Below are 12,933 nucleotides of genomic sequence, written 5' to 3'. Positions count from 1 at the left end.
ACTTCCCTCAGTATAATTCCACCACAGCCCCGTCACACACAGCGAGATCGCTGCTGAGTCACAAGTTTTGTGACGCAACAGTGATCTCACCAGCGATATTGTTGTGTGTGACACTTATGAGAGACCGGCCCCCCTGCCGGGTATCGCTGATCGTGCTTGAATGGCCTGGAAATTTTTTTGATTGTTGGTCTCCCGCTGGCCAGCATGCATCGGTGCGTGTGGCAGGCAGGAGACCAGCGATCAGCAAGCTGGAGCTGGTAACCAAGGTAAACATCAGGTTTCTAAGCACCACGCGGCGCTTAGAAACCCGATGTGTACGTTAGATACCAGCGCGCTGGTGCAGGGAGCTGCTAACCAAGGTAAACAACGGGGTTCTAAGCACCGCGCGGTGCTTTGAAACCCGATGTTTACCTTGGTTACCAGCTCCCTGCACCAGCGCGCCGGTATCTAACGTACAATGCGGGTAACTAAGCGACGTGCGTCGCTTGTTACCCGTGTTGTCGCTGTCCTGAGCACTGCTGAGATCTGCCTGTTTGGCAGCTCACCAGTGATCATGTAGCGACACACCAGCGATCCTGACAAGTTCATATCGTTGTCAGGATCGCTGGTGAGTCGCTATGTGTGACAAGGCCCTAATGCCCCTACACAGTATAATTGACCCCACAGACTCCACAAAGTACGTTGGTCCCTCATTATGATGCTCCCACCCAGTATGATGCCCCCCAATGCCAGCTTCCCTCAGTATGGTGGGCCCCAATTACAGTCCCCCACCCTCAGTTTAAGAGTCCTCACAAGCCCAATTCAGCATGAGTTTCCCCACAGCCCCTCACTCAGTGTGAAGGTCCCTACAACCCGCACTGAGTATGAGGGTCTCCAAAGTTCCCTACTCAAAGCTACCGAAATAAAACAATAAAATAAAAACTACTTACTTCGCCCCATTCCCCGTATGCTGCTTTGGTCTGTACAGTGTGAGAACTTAGGCTATGCACTGCAGGTGCAATGAGGTGACATTGTCGCACCTGCAGTGCATAGAGTCACAGACTCAGAGGCACAGAGTGGTTTGGTTCCCTGATCCACCAATCAATATCAACGATATCTATGTCCTGAGTATGCCCCATGGCTTACAGGGCTCATATGAGCCACATGGTTCTCCGCTATGAACAGTACGCCCCTGCTTGTTATGCAAAAAAACAAGACATTAGATGGTTCTATAAATGAAAGATGAAAAAAGTATGGCTCTCAGAAAATAATGCAAAAAAAAAAATATTTTTATTTAAAAATGGATGGGTGGAGAATAAAGCTGGAGTAACACAGGCATCAGATATACGGGCTCTTTTGCATATCAATTCAAATGCTGATTTCTCAGTAAGGGAGTTATGGACTGACTATGTAGAGGCATTGCTGGACATGTCTTTGAAAGAGCTACATGCACATAGGAATAGTTTGGGGTATAAAATCCTGCTGACAGATTCCCTTTTGATATGTCAACTAAACTGAATAGTGACCAGTGTTTGAATAAAAGAAAGAAAATCTTGAATTGTTGTAATATTTGTACATTCCATCTAGACATGGTAAATGGTAACACTGAAAACTACATTTCATCATGCAGTCATGCAAAAATAAGCCCTTGTACAGCCCCAGACAAAACTCAAGAAGGAAAACAAAATAACAAAATGAACACTTGCCCTACAGTAAATAAATAAGTAAAAAGCAATAGTGAATGTAAATTACAGAGAATACTTAGTTTATGCTGTTTTGATCAAAAAAGCACCATTCCAGCATGACTAGGTCATATCGGGGCGGTCGTGACCTGTCTCTAGCATGAAAACCTTATCTTGTGTCAAGAGACCTCAATGTGAATAAAGCCCCCGTTACACATAGCGATATCGCTAGCAATATCGCTGTAACGTCACCGATTTTGTGACGTAGCAGCGATATTGCTAGCAATATTGCTATGTCTGATACTTACCTCCGACCGGCTCCCCCGCTGCTCATCGCTGGTCGCGCGAGAAGGTCCTGGACCATTTCTCGTCGGGCGCTTCCTGCTGGGCTTCCTGTGGCGCTGACAAGTGACACGTGGACGCGGGCGGGAGGACGTCAGGATCGCCGCGTCTGACAGGTAAGTAGCGACCCCCGACCGCTGCTATGTCGCTAGTGAGATCTGCCTGTGTGGCAGCTCACTAGCGACCACTTAGCGATGCACCAGCGATCCAAATCGTTGTCGGGATCGCTGGTGCATCGCTAAGTGTAACGGTACCCTTAGTGCCGAGCAGGACAAACTACCGTCTGAGACACCCATTCAAAAGAAGCTATACAGTTGAAATACTTAGCTCAGAAAGGGGGTCCATGCCCCTGTTTGTACAAAGTACAAGAGATTACAGCAAAACCAAAGAAATGAGTAAGGGTATAGGCTGGTATATGTGCAAAGTGTAAGAGCACGTTCACACTGTGGCCATTTCACAGACAAAACCCAAGAAAAAACGAAATCAAAATTAGAACATTCCCTACAATAAGTACATAAGTAAATAATAATAGTACATGTAAAAACATAGGGTAGTTAGCCATCCCACCATGACAAGAACACGTTCACATTTTTAAGACATCAAGAAACAATAATATTTTCTATTTTTCCCCATAAAATTTAATAAAAGTTAGTATTCTGCCTCCATGGCTAAACTGTAAATGTTGGGCGCTCAGAGTGCCATCTCATGGCATCTGTTTACCATTACTCACATTTAGTGATGTCCGCAGATAGCTTAAACTCGACTGGAAAGAGCACGTTTGAAGGTCCAGTAGAAGGTTTATTCTCAGCTAAATCCTTGCATAATACACAGTTACAGTAGGTAAAAAGAGACTTTCCTTTTACAGAGCTGTGTGTCTCCAAGATGGAGAAAGACTCAAAGATGGAGAAAAAGGAGGGGTTACAGAAATGAGAGTCACATGCGAGGGCGGAGGAGACAGTCTCTAAAAGGAACAGATCTATACACAGCAATGAAAAACAACAATATGTTTAAATGCAATACTATCTGTATGACTCTAAATCATGGGACATGACACTCCCCGACTAAAATCTTTAGATTTCATGATGATTCAACTTGACACGACGTGTGATGATCAATGACGTCCTAGAAACCTGGAAAACAAAAAAGAAACACAACATGCAAAAATAAACTGTAACATTTGTAAGTCCAATTCTTGGTTGATGACATGAAGTCCTCAACAGATGGATAGTCCAAGTCCATAGGAGAACCTATCTTCAGATTGGGGAAGCTGCAACATGCCAACACTTCCACCAACCCAAACAATCCAAAGATGAAAGTTCAAGTTCTTTACAGTTAAGGGTGTATGTTGGTATGCTCTCCATCATGAGCTGTGTCCAGTAGAAACAACTTTTATGTGATGTCCTCCTTTGGTAGAAGCAGTACACGTTCGGTGACTGGGCGAAGGAAAAGTCGTGATGAACCACCTTTTGTTACCTTGACTTCCACCTTTTGGGTCTTTCCATACTCACTGGACATAGCCTTGGTTGTTATGACTGGGTCACCGAGGAGGATAGCAGGACCAAGCTAAGCCACCAGAAAACCAGAGAGGTTGGTAAATAAGCAGATTGCAGACCCCTGATCCTATCCACACAACTAGCAACAGCCGTGAAGTTTACCTACGATGCCCTAGACGCCTCGGCACAGCCGGAGAGCTAACTCAGCCTAAAGCAAGAAAGGTGAAATCTAAACTGCCCCAGAGCAGACCCCAAAGGAATAGATAGCCCCCAAACATATATTGTCGGTGAGACAAGATGAAAACACAAACGCAGGCAGAAAAATAGACTGAGCAAATGATGGGGCCCAGACTGACTAGACAGGACAGGAAAGGAAAGACACTGTCTGCAGTCACGCAAAAAACCCTGAAATATCCAACACGCCTGATGCTCAAAAAAACACTGAAGTCACACGACTTCGCCCCCACTATATCAGCACTCTGGTAAATACTGAAAGCAAAGCAAAAAGAGGCCAGTCTAACAGGGGACAGAACAAACTGACACAAGCAGTAACATATGGGCGGTGATCCAGCACAGCCCCGGCAGGAGCAAGCTGACCCGCACAAAGCAGAGATAGACAAAACCAGATCAAATGCAAAAAGATTAGCAAATGAACTACTTAGCTAAACCATGCAGGAACAGAGCAGAAGACATCAGACCTCAGAAGGCACAGGAAGAAAATCACCAGCAGGGATTGAAGGAAGTCAAAACTTCTGACTTCAGTCAGAAACCCCAGATCACCAAAAGTCATTTTCATTATCAGGTGGCAAGCCTCTGTCAATCTGACCAGCTCCACTACCTCCAGTAACCACCAGAGGGTGCCTAGAAAGAGAACTCGCAACACCTCTGTCAATCTGACCAGCTCCACTACCTTCAGTATCCACCAGAGGGAGCCCAGAAAGAGAATTCACAACACTTGGTGATAAGACCATTGGCCAAATAAAGAAAATTTAGAGGGCACCACACAAAAGGGATATAAAGTCTGTAAATCAACAACCATAGAAAATAAAGAAAAGCTACAGACTTAAACCAGGATCACCTGAATGGACAAAATCATTTTATTGGATACAAAAATTGGACATAACCAATTAAAAACATTTAAAAAGGTCATAGATATGACAATAAACCCTGCTGGCCCACAATAGAGCTAGAAAACTCCCCCAAAAAAAGCACATATTATACAAAAGTGGTTTATGTTGGCTTATATCCCAAAAGACAGTATAGCATTCAAGATGATAGGTGTAGAAATCAATGATAATAACACAAAGTAATTATCTATAATAATAAATGCCCTAACCAGCTTCCGGTTGTAACAACTTCCGTCCAGTTGTAACAGGTGACGTCACCACACACACACGCACATGTTAACCCTCAACACACCACACCGCCTCAACACACACTCCTCTCACCTTTCACCTCCACTCATGTCCACTCACTCTTTCACTCCACATACGTTCCTTTCTCTCACTCCGTTTCTCATACTCACACCGTCATCGTCGCTGCCCCGACATCTTCCTCCGCCGCCGCGATCCAGGATCCAGACGTTCTCCAGGCCGCCGACATGTTCTTGCGGGACGCCATCTTGGATGTCGTGAAGTCCCGCGAGATTCAAGATGGCGTCGCCGCAACAATATGTCGCTGGCGTGGACGACATCGGGATCCAAAAAGATGGCGTCGGCAAAACCTCGCGAGATTACGCCGACGCCATTTTGGATCCCGATGTCGCCCATGCCAGCGACATGTTGTTGCGGCGACGCCATCTTGAATATCGCGGGACTTCACGACATCCAAGATGGCGTCCCGCAAGAATATGTCGCTGGCGTGGGCGACATCGGGATCCAAAATGGCGTCGGCGTAATCTCGCGAGATTTCGCCGACGCCATCTTTTTGGATCCCGATGTCGTCCACGCCAGCGACATGTTGTTGCGGCGACGCTATCTTGAATATCGCGGGATTTCACGAAATCCAAGATGGCGTCCCGCAAGAACATGTCGGCGGCCTGGAGAACGTCTGGATCCTGGATCGTGGCGGCGGAGGAAGATGTCGGGGCAGCGACGATGACGGTGTGAGTATGAGAAACGGAGTGAGAGAAAGGAATGTATGTGGAGTGAAAGAGTGAGTGGACATGAGTGGAGGTGAAAGGTGAGAGGAGTGTGTGTTGAGGCGGTGTGGTGTGTTGAGGGTTAACATGGCAAGAGGTGTTAACGACGTCCGCCGACGCCATCTTGCATTCGTGAAATTGCGTCATTTACCTCACGCCGACTTGCTGTGCGGACGCTTGGCATTGCCTGTACCACCATAACTACTGCTGCCTTGGTCCTATGCCTGTTTACTGCCGGTGTCTAATTACTGGACCAATTTGCCTGTACCGCCATAACTACTGCTGCCTTGCTCCTCTGCCGGTGTCTAATTACAGGGCCAATTTGCCTCTACCGCCATAACTACTGCTGCCTTGCTCCTCTGCCGGTGTCTAATTACAGGACCAATTTGCCTATACCGCCATAACTACTGCCTTTGTCCTCTGCCGGTGTCTAATTACAGGGCCAATTTGCCTATACTGCCATAACTACTGCTGCCTTTGTCCTCTGCCAGTGTCTAATTACGGGGCCAATTCGCCTCTATCGCCATAACTACTGCTGCTTTGGTCATCTGCCTGTTTACTGCCTGTGTCTAATTACAGGGCCAATTTGCCTCTACCGCCATAACTACTGCTGCCTTGCTCCTCTGCCGGTGTCTAATTACAGGGCTAATTTGCCTCTACCGCCATAACTACTGCTGCCTTGCTCCTCTGCCGGTGTCTAATTACAGGGCTAATTTGCCTCTACCGCCATAACTACTGCTGCCTTGCTCCTCTGCCGGTGTCTAATTACAGGGCTAATTTGCCTCTACCGCCATAACTACTGCTGCATTGCTCCTCTGCCGGTGTCTAATTACAGGGCCAATTTGCCTATACCGCCATAACTACTGCTGCCTTGCTCCTCTGCCGGTGTCTAATTACAGGGCCAATTTGCCTCTACCACCATAACTACTGCTGCCTTGCTCCTCTGCCAGTGTCTAATTTACAGGGCCAATTTGCCTCTACCGCCATAACTACTGCTGCCTTGCTCCTCTGCCTGTGTCTAATTACAGGATCAATTTGCCTCTACTGCCATAACTACTGCTGCCTTGCTCCTCTGCCGGTGTCTAATTACAGGATCAATTTGCCTCTACCGCCATAACTACTGCTGCATTGCTCCTCTGCTGGTGTCCAATTACAGGGCCAATGTGCCAATACCGCCATAACTACTGCTGCCTTCCTCCTCTGCCGGTGTCTAATTACAGGGCCAATTTGCCTCTACCGCCATAAGTACTGCTGCCTTGCTCCTCTGACTGTTCACTGCCTGTGTCTAATTACAGGGCCAATTTGCCTCTACCGCCATAACTACTGCTGCCTTGCTCCTCTGCCGGTGTCTAATTACAGGGCCAATTTGCCTCTACCGCCATAACTACTGCTGCCTTGCTCCTCTGCCGGTGTCTAATTACAGGGCCAATTTGCCTCTACCGCCATAACTACTGCTGCCTTGCTCCTCTGCCGGTGTCTAATTACAGGGCCAATTTGCCTCTACCGCCATAACTACTGCTGCCTTGCTCCTCTGCCGGTGTCTAACTACAGGGCCAATTTGCCACTACCACTTCATAACTACTGCTGGGCAATTACAGGGTCAATTAGTATCTGTTTACTCTACAATACTCCAGGACGCCTTCTTCACTGCCAGATAACTGCCAAATAGACTCCTTTACCTGTGCCAACATGAGTCATAACAAAAAGTATGCCAATGCCAGTGAAAGGAAAGCAGATTTAGCACTACGACAAAAACAACGCCGTGCTAATGAGACTCATGAGGAAAAACACCATCGCCTTGAGAAGATTAAGGCTTATAAACGCCGTCGCCTCACACACGAATCCCCTAACTCTAAATCCATAAGATTGGCTGAAGAAGCCTCTGCATGCCGTCACCGCCGACAACAGACGGCCTCTTCCTCATCATTATTATTAGACTCACAACAGGATGCTTCCACATCAGCATGTGGAACAATTTACTGCTACACTTCATCCCATATGCCGTTCACTGACATAACTAATCAGCAATCTGTTTCTGCCCTATCAATACCACCATTCAATACCGATGCACAGTATGCCAATGCCAGTGAAAGGAAAGCAGCTTTAGCACTACGACAAAAACAACGCCATGCTAATGAGACTCCTGAGGAAAAACAGCATCGACTTGACAAGATTAAGGCTTATAAACTCCGTCGTCTCACACACGAATCCCCTAACTCTAAATCTATTACATTGGCTGAAGAAGCCTCTACACGCCATCACCCCCAACAACAGACGGCTTCTTCCTCATCATCTATAATAATAAATGCCCTAACCAGCTTCCGGTTGTAACAACTTCCGTCCAGTTGTAACCGGTGACGTCACCACACACACACGCACGTTAACCCTCAACACACCACACCGCCTCAACACACACTCCTCTCACCTTTCACCTCCACTCACGTCCACTCACTCTTTCACTCCACATACGTTCCTTTCTCTCACTCCGTTTCTCATACTCACACCGTCATCGTCGCTGCCCCGACATCTTCCTCCGCCGCCGTGATCCTGGATCCAGACGTTCTCCAGGCCGCCGACATGTTCTTGCGGCGACGCCATCTTGGATTTCGTGAAATCCCGCGAGATTCAAGATGGCGTCGCCGCAAGAACATGTCGCTGGCGTGGACGACTCGGGATCCAAAAAGATGGCGTCGGCGAAATCTCGCGAGATTACGCCGACGCCATTTTGGATCCCGATGTCGTCCACGCCGGCGACATGTTCTTCCGGCGACGCTATCTTGACTATCGCGGGATTTCACGATACTCAAGATGGCGTCGCCGCAAGAACATGTCGCCGGCGTGGACAACGTCTGGATCCAGGATGGCGCCGGCGTAAGAAGATGTCGGGGATCGTGGAGCAGCGGCGATGACGGCGTGAGTATGAGAGACGGAGTGAGAGAAGGGGTCGTATGTGGAGTGAAAGAGTGAGTGGAGATGGTGAAAGGTGAAAGGAGTGTGTGTTGAGGAGTGTGTGTGTTGGGGGTTAACATGGCAAGAGGTGTGATGCTATCGCATCCTCCCGATGCAATAGCATCGGGCCATAATCTAGTTGAATATAAGCATAATAGATCAACTACACCTATAGAAAGGTAAAACAATACCTATTCATTTGTCACCAACATGCTAATATAAGCTATAGAAATGCAACCATGAACATTCCCAATAACTCCAATCACCAAATGTAAAACTATAAGAGATCCACAAGAAGGGAAGGTAAAAATTCCCAAAAATGCATAATATAATTGTCACTAATGACATACATACAAGGAACCACTCAAATGAGATGTATACTCATCCCTCCCAATGCAAGCTGAATACAATCATACAGGAATGTCTATTGCTGGGGGAGCTTGTGGAGATGCCCGACGCGTGTCGCCACAACTAGGTGGCTTCGTCAACTGGTTTGTGGCATATGATCTCTGTTGTATGCGGGACTGGAACCACACAGTTATCAGGAGCGTAGTGCCTTGTCGGCATGTCAGGTTGCATGTAGATGTTGGCGTATGGCATTTGCTGAGGTGTAGAGTCAGGCCGTGTATTTACACATGAAGGAGGTTTAGGTTTGAATGTTTGTGGCCCATTGGACTGACCTTGAAAGCTGGAAGCTGCAGGCAGATAGTAACATAGTGACATAGTTATTAAGGTGGAAGGAAGAGTTTAAGTCCATCTAGTTCAACCCATATCTTATCCTAACTTGCCCTAACTTGTTGATCCAGAGGAAGGCAAAAAAAAACCCATGTGGCAAACAGTAAGCTTCACATTGGGGAAAAAAATTCCTTCCCGACTCCACATACGGCAATCAGACTAGCTCCCTGGATCAACGTAATATTAAGGAAACTAGTGTATATACCCTGTAATATTATACTTTTCAAGAAAGGCATCCAGTCCCTTCTTAAATCATAGTAGAGAATCACTCATTACAACATCATATGGCAGAGAGTTCTATAGTCTCACCGTTCTTACAGTAAAGAATCCGCATCTGTGAGTATGCTTAAACCTTCTTTCCTCCAGATGTAGAGGATGCCCCTTTGTCCCTGTCACAGGTCTAAGAGTAAAAAGATCATTAGAAATGTCTTTGTACTGTCCCCGCATATATTTATACATTGTAATAAGATCACCCCTAAGCCTTCGATTTTCCAAACTAAATAACCCCAAGTGTAATAATCTGTCTTGGTATTGCAGACCCCCTAGTTCTCTAATAACCTTGGCCGCTTCTCTGCACACGCTCCAATTCAGCTATGTCTTTCTTATACACCGGAGACCAGAACTGTACACAGTATTCTAAGTGTGGTCGCACTAGTAACTTATATAGAGGGAAAATTATGTTCTCTTCATGAGCATCTATGCCTCTTTTAATGCATCCCATTATTTTATTTGCCTTTGCAGCAGCTGCCTGACACTGGCCACTAAATGTGAGTTTGTCGTCCACCCATACACCCAGGTCTTTTTCAGTGACAGTTTTGCCCAGTGTTTTACAATTAAGCACATAATTATACATCCTGTTCGTTCTACCCAAGTGCATGACCTTACATTTATCCCCATAAAAGCTCATTTGCCATTTATCAGCCCAAGCTTCTAATTTACATAAATCCTCCTGTAATATAAAATTGTCCTCCTCTGTATTGATTACCCTGCAGAGTTTAGTGTCATCTGCAAATATTGAAATTCTACTCTCTATGCCCCCTACAAGGTCATTAATAAATTTGTTAAAAAGAAGCGGGCCCAAAATTGACCCCTGTGGTACCCAACTGCTAACCGTGACCCAGTCTGAGTGTGCTCCATTAATAACCACCCTTTGTTTCCTATCCCTGAGCCATCTCTTAACCCACTTACGCATATTTTCCCCTATCCCCATTGTTCTCATTTTATGTATCAACCTTTTGTGTGGTACCGTATCAAAAGCTTTTGAAAAGTCCATGTACATCACATCCACTGCATTCCCTTGGTCCAGTCTGGAACTTACCTCTTCATAAAAGCTTATCAGATTAGTCTGACAGGAACGGTCCCTTGTAAGCCCATGTTGATATTGGGTCATGAGGTTATTCTTCTCCAGATACTCCAGTATAGTATCTCTTAGAAAACCCTCCAGGATTTTACCCACAGTTGAGGTTAAACTTACTGGCCTATAATTTCCAAGTTCAGTTTTTGTCCCCTTTTTGAATATAAGGCACCACATTTGCCATATGCCAGTCCTGTGGTACAGACCCTGTTATTATGGAATCTTTCAAGATTAAAAATAATGGTCTATCTATGACTGTGCTTAATTCCTGCAGTACTCGGTGGTGTATCCCATCCGGGCCTGGGGATTTGTCAATTTTAGTGATTGTTAGATGCTGCCGTACTTCCTGCTGGGTTAAGCAGTTGACATTTAATGGAGAATTTTTATCACTGATCATGTTATCCATCATGGGATTTTCTTGTGTAAATACTCTTGAAAAAAAGTCATTTAGCATATTATCTTTTTCCTCATCCTCATCCACCATTTCACCCAGACTATTTTTAAGGGGGCCAACACTATCATTTTTTAGCTTCTTACTATTTATGTAGTTAAAGATTATTTTGGGATTATTTTTACTTTCTCTGGCAATGAGTCTCTCTGTCTCAATCTTTGCTGCCTTGATTTGCTTTTAACAGAATTTATTTAATCTTCTGTATTTATTTAATACCTCATCACTACCTACTTGCTTTAATTCTCTAAATGCTTTATTTTTATCTCTTATTGCACCCCTTACAGCTCTATTTAGCCATAGTGGTTTCCTTCTATTTCTAGCATGTTTATTCCCATACAGTATATATTGTGCACAGGTCCTATTCAGGATGCTAATACTGTAAACGCCTCCCATTTTCTTTGTGAATTTTTATGTCTCAGGATATCGTCCCAGTTAATTGCACCAAGATCATCTCTCATCCATTGGAAAATTGCTTTCCTGAAGTTTAGTGTCCTAGTTTCCCCTCTACTACACATCTTATTAAAGGACACCTGATAACTTATTATTTTGTGATCACTATTACCCAAGTGACCCTCAACCCTTATATTTGATATGCGGTCTGGCCTGTTGGTTAATATTAGGTCTAGCAGTGCCCCCCCTCTTGTTGGGTCCTGAACCAGTTGTGAAAGGTAATTGTCTCTCATAGTTGTCAAAAACCTATTACCTTTGCTGGAACTGCAGGTTTCGGTTCCCCAATGTATTTCAGGGTAGTTGAAGTCCCCCATGATAATGACTTCTCCTTGAGTCGCTACTTCATCTATTTGCTTGATGAGGATATTCTCCGTTGCTTCCATTATTTTTGGAGACTTATAACAAACCCCTATCAGTAATTTGCAGTATTATTTTTTCACCCTCCCCTTATCTCCACCCACAGGGACTCTACATTTTCATTAGATTCATATACAGTATATTATCACGCAGGATGGGTTTTAAGGATGATTTTACATATAAACACACGCCTCCCCCTCGCTTATTGTACGGTCCTTTCTGAACAGACTATAGCCCTGTAAATTAACCGCCCAGTCATGGCTCTCGTCCAGCCATGTCTCAGATATCCCCACCATGTCATAATTATGTTCCAACAACATTAACTCCAATTCCTCCATTTTGTTGGTGAGGCTTCTGGCATTAGTATACATGCACTTTATGTATCTCTCTGTACCTCTATTCTTTCTTAAATTATTAACTGTTCTAACCCCACCCCCCATGCCACCCCCACCCCCAATTTCATTATTTGTGCCCAGGTCTCTATCTGCACTGTCTTCCCCTCCTATAAAAGGAATACTCTCCCCCCCGTCCCTTGTTTAAACACTCCTCCAACCTTCTAGCCATTTTCTCCCCTGCACAGCTGCACCCTCCCCATTGAGGTGCAGCCCGTCCCTAGCGTAGAACCTGTAGCCAACTGAGAAGTCGGCCCAGTTCTCCAGGAACCTAAACCCCTCCTTCCTACACCAATTCCTGAGCCACTTATTAACCTCCCTAAACTCCCGTTGCCTCTCTGGCGGGGCAAGTGGTACAGGAAGTATTTCTGAAAATACCACCATGGAGGTCCTTGCTTTAAGCTTGCAGCCTAATTCCCTGAAATCATTTTTAAGGACCTTCCACCTACCTCTAACTTTGTCATTTGTGCCAATGTGCACCATGACCGCTGGATCCTCACCAGCCCCTCCCAGTAATCTGTCAACCAGATCAGCGATGTGTCAGACTCGAGCGCCAGGTAGGCAGCACACCGTTCGACGATCCCTATCTTTGAGACAGATTGCCCTATC

The 12,933-nt window shown here is 45.6% G+C and overlaps 1 long non-coding RNA gene across 1 annotated transcript; it reads right to left on the bottom strand.

Annotated features, from left to right (window-relative positions):
* Window positions 1-2,780: 2,780 nt before the first annotated feature.
* LOC141092579 (uncharacterized) lies at window positions 2,781-12,360 on the bottom strand. Its single transcript, XR_012232841.1, has 2 exons — window positions 9,630-12,360; window positions 2,781-3,566 (listed from the first exon to the last, which is right to left on the bottom strand). It is a non-coding gene; the product is annotated as an uncharacterized lncRNA (long non-coding RNA).
* Between the last annotated feature and the right edge of the window lie 573 nt (window positions 12,361-12,933).

Source organism: Dendrobates tinctorius, unplaced genomic scaffold (assembly GCF_039654945.1).
Source record: "Dendrobates tinctorius isolate UK_male_01 unplaced genomic scaffold, ASM3965494v1 ptg000060l, whole genome shotgun sequence".
NCBI lineage: Eukaryota > Metazoa > Chordata > Amphibia > Anura > Dendrobatidae > Dendrobates > Dendrobates tinctorius.
Note: the sequence above shows the minus strand (reverse complement) of the source record. Positions and strands in the feature narration are given on the sequence as shown.